The sequence below is a fragment of the Vulpes lagopus genome, chromosome 6 (genome assembly GCF_018345385.1).
Source record: "Vulpes lagopus strain Blue_001 chromosome 6, ASM1834538v1, whole genome shotgun sequence".
NCBI lineage: Eukaryota > Metazoa > Chordata > Mammalia > Carnivora > Canidae > Vulpes > Vulpes lagopus.
The window spans coordinates 101,081,183-101,088,203 of record NC_054829.1 but is presented as its reverse complement, the minus strand read 5'-3'; the positions used below and the strand labels follow the sequence as shown (position 1 = coordinate 101,088,203).

Sequence of the window (7,021 nt, the reverse complement as noted above, 5' to 3'; positions counted from 1 at the left end):
TAGTCACAATAGAACCTAATGTTATTAAAAGTCTAAAATACGTATTTCGTATTTTATTCAAGAGGCTTGGCTGTTCTTGTGAGCTAACAGTAAATTAACAGTAAGGACTGGTTCTTGTCTTTTCTGCTCATTTAAATCCCAATCCTAGTGACTAAACGGTATAAACATATAAACATAAGCTTTTAATGGTTTGGATAGAGTCAAAAACAAAAAGTTCCCTAGTTAAGTTCTGCAGTTAAATACAATTATTTTACCAATCTTGGTCTTAATGTATCTTGTTTGTCACATGCAGTTTGTAATTATGCTGGGGAAAAAAGGAATTAAAATGTAGAATTTCAATAGCATATTTTATTTTTAATTTGCTATTTTTAACTCTAAAACATTAAGTCCTATTTTGCTGTCATATCTTCTTCATTTAATGACCTTAGCTAAATTCTAAAATTCTCACCCCCATTTGTGAAAATGTAATGATAAAATAAACCAATAGCAAAGTTGAATGGAATCCAGTTCTAAAATCCCTTGCCTCACTCAGCTGCTTCTCAGACCTGAAATGCGCTGCTTAATTTAGAAAGAAAAATTACAGTGAGGCTGCAATCCTGCCTTTCAGAGACAAGGGAGCAGGAAATGATTTGCAGGTGATTGAAAGGTGGTGTTTGCACTTAGGATTTCCTGAGCTTTCCAAATTTAACCTTGGAGCTTACCTATCTTTGATTTTGAGAATTAGATCCAACCCATATTCTGGATATTTCCCGACTGTAGAGATGCATCTTGGCTGGGAATGAGAAAAATAAAGGCTACATGCTCATTCCTAGAAGAAAAAAGAGCAAAACAGAATGTGAAAGAAATAGATGAAGGCTACAGTTTAGCTTTCCTCTGAGCCATGGACAAGGATCTGACTTCTCCTTTAATTTAACCCTTGGACTGTCACAGAGAAATAAGGGGCCTTAGAGAAAATTCTACTGCATTTGCCATTTCCAAACAGAAAAATAAAATAGAATAGACATATGAGAAACTTAAAAAAAATTATCATTGCAAGATGCTGTGAATAAATATGATAAAATCAAATACAAAATATTTATGCAGACATACATATTAATTTTTGCGAGTAAATGCATATAAAGTGTAAAGCAAGGTAAAAATCTCATTCTTTTCCTAAGATGTAGAATAATGGGTTTGTTTTCTGGGTTAACTTATGCCTTGTTTTCTAAAAAATAAATTTTATCATTCTTTGTGTATAGGAACACTGAAAAAAATTGACTCTTGTCCACAAGACGACTATTAACAATTCTTATTCAAAGCCTACTGTATCTGAGTTCTGAATTAACGAGCACAGTACATACATCTAGCAAGCTCTCAATATATATTGGTTAAATATAATTGAATAAAGCAATGAAGGAAAGAAAGAAGGGAAAAGAGAGAGAAATGAAGAAGAGGGGAAGAGGAAGGATATACAAGATACAGGAAACATTTTATCCACTGGACATCGCGTATTGAAAAGCTTTCTTCGTTTGGCTTTCAGGAATACTACTTTTGTCTTTTTCCTTCTGCTTTACTAGTTGTATCTTTTCAGCCTCCTATGATGGTTTCTTTTCTCTCTCCAATTTCTAGACATTGGAGTGTATTAGGGCTTAGTCTTTGGTTATGGATTTTTCTCTATGCAGAGCCAGTTCTTGAGTAATTTTTTCAAATAGTATGACTTTATTAAACCAATAATCCTACCAACCCACCCAGTCATTGTCTAAACTAAAGTGCTTTCCTAACCGCTGGATTCCTATACTTAACTTTCTGCTTGATCTTTTATGTAGATCTCAAATAGCTATGTCAATGTCAACTTTTACCAAACAGAATTTCGGTTCATACACCCTCCCCTCCTGATCTCTTCCTTCCTCAATCTTCTCCGTATCTATCAACAATACTGCCTTTACCCTGTTTTTCAAACTAAACATTGAAGACATATTTCTTTTCTTTAATTGCATCAAAAACCATGTGAGTTTTATATTTAAAGGAGATCCCAAATTTCGTAATTTGTCACCTTGTCCATGCTGTTACAAAAACTTGTTTAACTTGTTCTACTCTTGCCTAGATTCCTGGAATAGTTTCATGACAGTATTCTTGCTTCAGCTTTGCTTGTTTCAGTCAGATCATAGACCAATTAGATAAACAAATCACTCTGGAGAACTCCTCAACCATGAGGTTCAAAAAGAAGAGGCATAGCTCACTCTCTTTCTGCCACCACAATCCCTTGGTTCCACAATCCCTGCACAAAATGCCTGGTGAAGCCACAGAAGCCATCCCTGCTACAGAGCAGGAGTTGCCAGGGCCTCAGGCTGAGACAGAGTCTGGAACAGAATCCAACAGTGTGAATCAGTACCAGAGCTCAAGGAACAGAATTCTACACAGGTGACCCCACAATAAGCCCAGCTGGCAGCCACAGCTGAAATCAATGAAGGTCCAGTCAGTAAAGCAAAAGAAAGCTGAAATGAAAAGAAGGCATGGAAAGCTATGTCCAAACTGGGTCTTTGTCAGGCTACAGGGATAAGGAGTGTCACTATCTAGAAATCTAAGAATATCTTCTTTGTCATCACAAAACCAGAAGTCTACAAGACCCCTGCTTCAGATATGTACACAGTTTTGGGGGAAGCCAAAATCAAGGATTTTTCTCAGCAGGCACAACTAGTAACTACTGAGATATTCAAAGTTCAAGGTGAAGCTATCTCAAACACTCAGGAAAACACATAGACTCCAACTGTGCAAGAGTGAAAAGGAAGAGATTGATGAAACTGGTGTAGAGGTTAAGGACATAGAATTGGTCATGTCACAAGCAAATATGTCAAAAGCAAAGACAGTCCAACCCCTAAAGAACAACAGTAATGATATTGTAAATGCTATTACAGAACAGCAATGTAACCATCTGAAAACAAGATCTTTTTTTGGTGTTTCAAAAGAATAACTGCAGCTTGGTTTGAAATTTGTACTCATTCTATCATTAATAAAGTTATAGCTTCTAGTTGGATGAGGGGGAATGAGGAATAACTAGAGCACAAAAGTATACTCACTACTTATGCCAGTGAAAGCAGAACTAACGTAATTCATTCAGCTCATAGTCAGTGACAAGGCAGAGAGAAAGACGATTGGGAAAATAGCCTGGCTTCTCTCTTCCCTCCACTTTTAGTGTCTTACCCAGCTGTCTCATAAAAAAGCCTAGAATCTATAATACCAAGGAAGAACTTGAGAAAGGAAAGTGTGGTTATAATAGCAGTTGGGCCAAGGATCAATGACCTCTGTACCAAACTTCCCCCCACTGTAACTTTATGTCTCCCCAAAAGCAAGAGTGAACCACATGAAATCGAATACATATCCTGCCAAGTGCCTAGTCACCTTCCAGTGGCTTTGCATTATACTTTAAATAAAATGCCAAGTTCTTATCATGACCTACAATACTTTACATAACCTAACCACCATCTACTACTCTAATTTCTCCCTGTCTCTTTCCTTTGCCTCACCTCATTTTGGCATGTAGCCTTTCTTGCATTTCATTGACTATGTCTAGCAAAACTTCTTCCCCACCTCTTCCATATGGTAAATTATTCCCCTTGTTTATCACGTTTGTTCCTAGCTTCAGTCAGGCTCTGCTCAAATATCAGCCCTTCCCTGATATCAGCCCTCAAATATCAGATCAGAGGAGCTCTCTGATCATTTTTCCAAAACATGAACCCATCTACTAATTTATGTCTCTTTACCATGCTTAATTTTTCTTCTTAGCATTATCACTACTTCACAGTGTTGGGGAACATCATTGAAAAGACGTGACTGCCAAGTGACCTGTGAGCTGAGTGGGCCCTGGCACTTGGAGGCTCCTTACTCCGTTGCCCATCCTTGGAATATGGGTTCCACTGGTCTTTCCTGATCCCAGATGCTGCTCTAAGGACAGAGCTTTGAGACAAGCATGCAGTGTTGAGAACACCTGTATGATATGTGTGACTGAATCCATTAAGACCCCCTTTTAGAGAGGGGAGGGGCGAGGTGGCGGAAGAGTAGGGTCCCCAAATCACCTGTCCCCACCAAATTACCTAGATAACCTTCAAATCATCCTGAAAATCTACGAATTTGGCCTGAGATTTAAAGAGAGACCAGCTGGAACGCTACAGTGAGAAGAGTTCACGCTTCTATCCAGGTAGGAAGACGGGGGAAAAGAAATAAAGAAACAAAAGGCCTCCAAGGGGGAGGGGCCCCGCGAGGAGCCGGGCTGAGGCCGGGGCGAGTGTCCCCAGGACAGGAGAGCCCCGTCCCGGAGAAGCAGGAGCTGCACCAACCTTCCCGGGCGGAAAGGGTCTCGCAGGGAGGTGGAGCAGGACCCAGGAGGGCGGGGATGCCCTCAGGCCCCCTGGGACACTAACAGGCACCTGCACCCGGGGAGAGTGCGCCGAGCTCCCTAAGGGCTGCAGCGCGCACAGTGGGACCCGGAGCAGCTCGGAGGGGCTCGGGCGGCGGCTCCAGCAGAGGAAGAGGCTCCGTGCAGAGGGGGCTGGGCAGCCGGAGCGCGAATCCAACAGCGCAGGTCCCGGAGCACAGGGCGCCGGGACACAGCCCAGGATCCGGCCTCCCCCCGGGACAGGCAGAGGCCGGGAGGGCCAAGGACAGCAAGGACGCTCCTGCCCCGAGCTGAGCAGATCAGCGGCCCCGCCCCGGAGCCTCCAGGCCCTACAGATGGAGAGCTCTGGAGTTACTGCAGGGGCTGACTCCAGGGCTCCAGAGCCGGCCCGCTACTGTGGTTGTTCCTCCTGGGACCTCACTGGGTAAACAACCCTCATGGAGCCCAGCACCAGGCAGGGGGCAGAGCAGCTCCCCCAAGTGCTAACACCTGAAAATCAGCACAACAGGCCCCTCCCCCAGAAGACCAGCAAGACGGACAAGTTCCAGGGGAAGTCAAGGGACTTAAAGTATACAGAATCAGAAGATACTCCCCCGTGGTTTTGTTGTTGTTGTTGTTGTTTGTTTGTTTGTTTGTTTGTTTTTTGCTTTTTGATTTGTTTCCTTCCCCCACCCTTTTTTTCTCTTTCTTTTTCTTTCTCTTTTTCTTCTCCTTTTTTTTCTTTTTTTTTCTTCCTTTTTCTTTTTTCTTTTTCTCTTTTCTTTCCTTCTTTCTCTCCTCCCTTTTTCTCCTTTTCCCAATACAACATGCTTTTGGCCACTCTGCACTGAGCAAAATGACTAGAAGGAAAACCTCACCTCAAAAGAAAGAATCAGAAACAGTCCTCTCTCCCACAGAGTTACAAAATTTGGATTACAATTCAATGTCAGAAAGCCAATTCAGAAGCACTATTATACAGCTACTGGTGGCTCTAGAAAAAAGCATAAAGGACTCAAGAGACTTCATGAACGGGATCCTTGGGTGGCGCAGCAGTTTGGCGCTTGCCTTTGGCCCAGGGCGCGATCCTGGAGATCCGGGATCGAATCCCACATCGGGCTCCCGGTGCATGGAGCCTGCTTTTCCCTCTGCCTGTGTCTCTGCCTCTCTCTCTGTGTGTGTGACTATCATAAATAAATAAAAATTAAAAAAAAAAGAGACTTCATGACTGCAGAATTTAGATGTAATCAGGCAGAAATTAAAAATCAATTGAATGAGATGCAATCCAAACTAGAAGTCCTAATGACGAGGGTTAACGAGGTGGAAGAATGAGTGAGTGACATAGAAGACAAGTTGATGGCAAAGAGGGAAACTGAGGAAAAAAGAGACAAATAATTAAAAGACCATGAGGATAGATTAAGGGAAATAAACGACAGCCTGAGGAAGAAAAACCTACATTTAATTGGGGTTCCCGAGGGCGCCAAAAGGGCCAGAGGGCCAGAATATGTATTTGAACAAATCCTAGCTGAAAATTTTCCTAATCTGGGAAGGGAAACAGGCATTCAGATCCAGGAAATAGAGAGATCCCCCCCTAAAATCAATAAAAACCGTTCAACACTGTAACATCTAATAGTGAAGCTTGCAAATTCCAAAGATAAAGAAAAGATCCTTAAAGCAGCAAGAGACAAGAAATCCCTGACTTTTATGGGGAGGAGTATTAGGGTAACAGCAGACCTCTCCACAGACACCTGGCAGGCCAGAAAGGGCTGGCAGGATATATTCAGGGTCCTAAATGAGAAGAACATGCAACCAAGAATACTTTATCCAGCAAGGCTCTCATTCAAAATGGAAGGAGAGATAAAGAGCTTCCAAGACAGGCAGGAACTGAAAGAATATGTGACCTCCAAACCAGCTCTGCAAGAAATTTTAAGGGGGACTCTTAAAATTCCCCTTTAAGAAGAAGTTCAGTGGAACAATCCACAAAAGCAAGGACTGAATAGATATCATGGTGACACTAAACTCATATCTCTCAATAGTAACTCTGAACGTGAACGGGCTTAATGACCCCATCAAAAGGCCCAGGGTGTCAGACTGGTTAAAAAAGCAGGACCCATCTATTTGCTGTCTACAAGAGACTCATTTTAGAAGGAAGGACACCTACAGCCTGAAAATAAAAGGTTGGAGAACCATTTACCATTCAAATGGTCCTCAAAAGAAAGCAGGGGTAGCCATCCTTATATCAGATAAACTAAAATTTACCCCAAAGACTGTAGTGAGAGATGAAGAGGGACACTATATCATACGTAAAGGATCTATCCAACAAGAGGACTTAACAATCCTCAATATATATGCCCCGAATGTAGGAGCTGCCAAATATTTAAATCAATTAATAACCAAAGTGAAGAAATACTTAGAGAATAATACACTTACACTTGGTGACTTCAATCTAGCTCTTTCGACCCTCGATGGGTCTTCTAAGCACAACATCTCCAAAGAAATGAGAGCTTTAAATGATACACTGGACCAGATGGATTTCACAGATATCTACAGAACTTTACATCCAAACTCAACTGAATACACATTCTTCTCAAGTGCACATGGAACTTTCTCCAGAATAGACCACATAGTGGGTCACAAATCGGGTCTGAACTGATACCAAAAGATTGGGATCGT

The 7,021-nt window shown here is 41.8% G+C and overlaps 1 pseudogene; it reads left to right on the top strand.

Moving 5' to 3' along the window:
* The first annotated feature begins 2,266 nt into the window (after nt 1-2,266).
* On the top strand, nt 2,267-2,950 carry LOC121492690 (annotated as a pseudogene).
* The last annotated feature ends 4,071 nt before the right edge of the window (nt 2,951-7,021 follow it).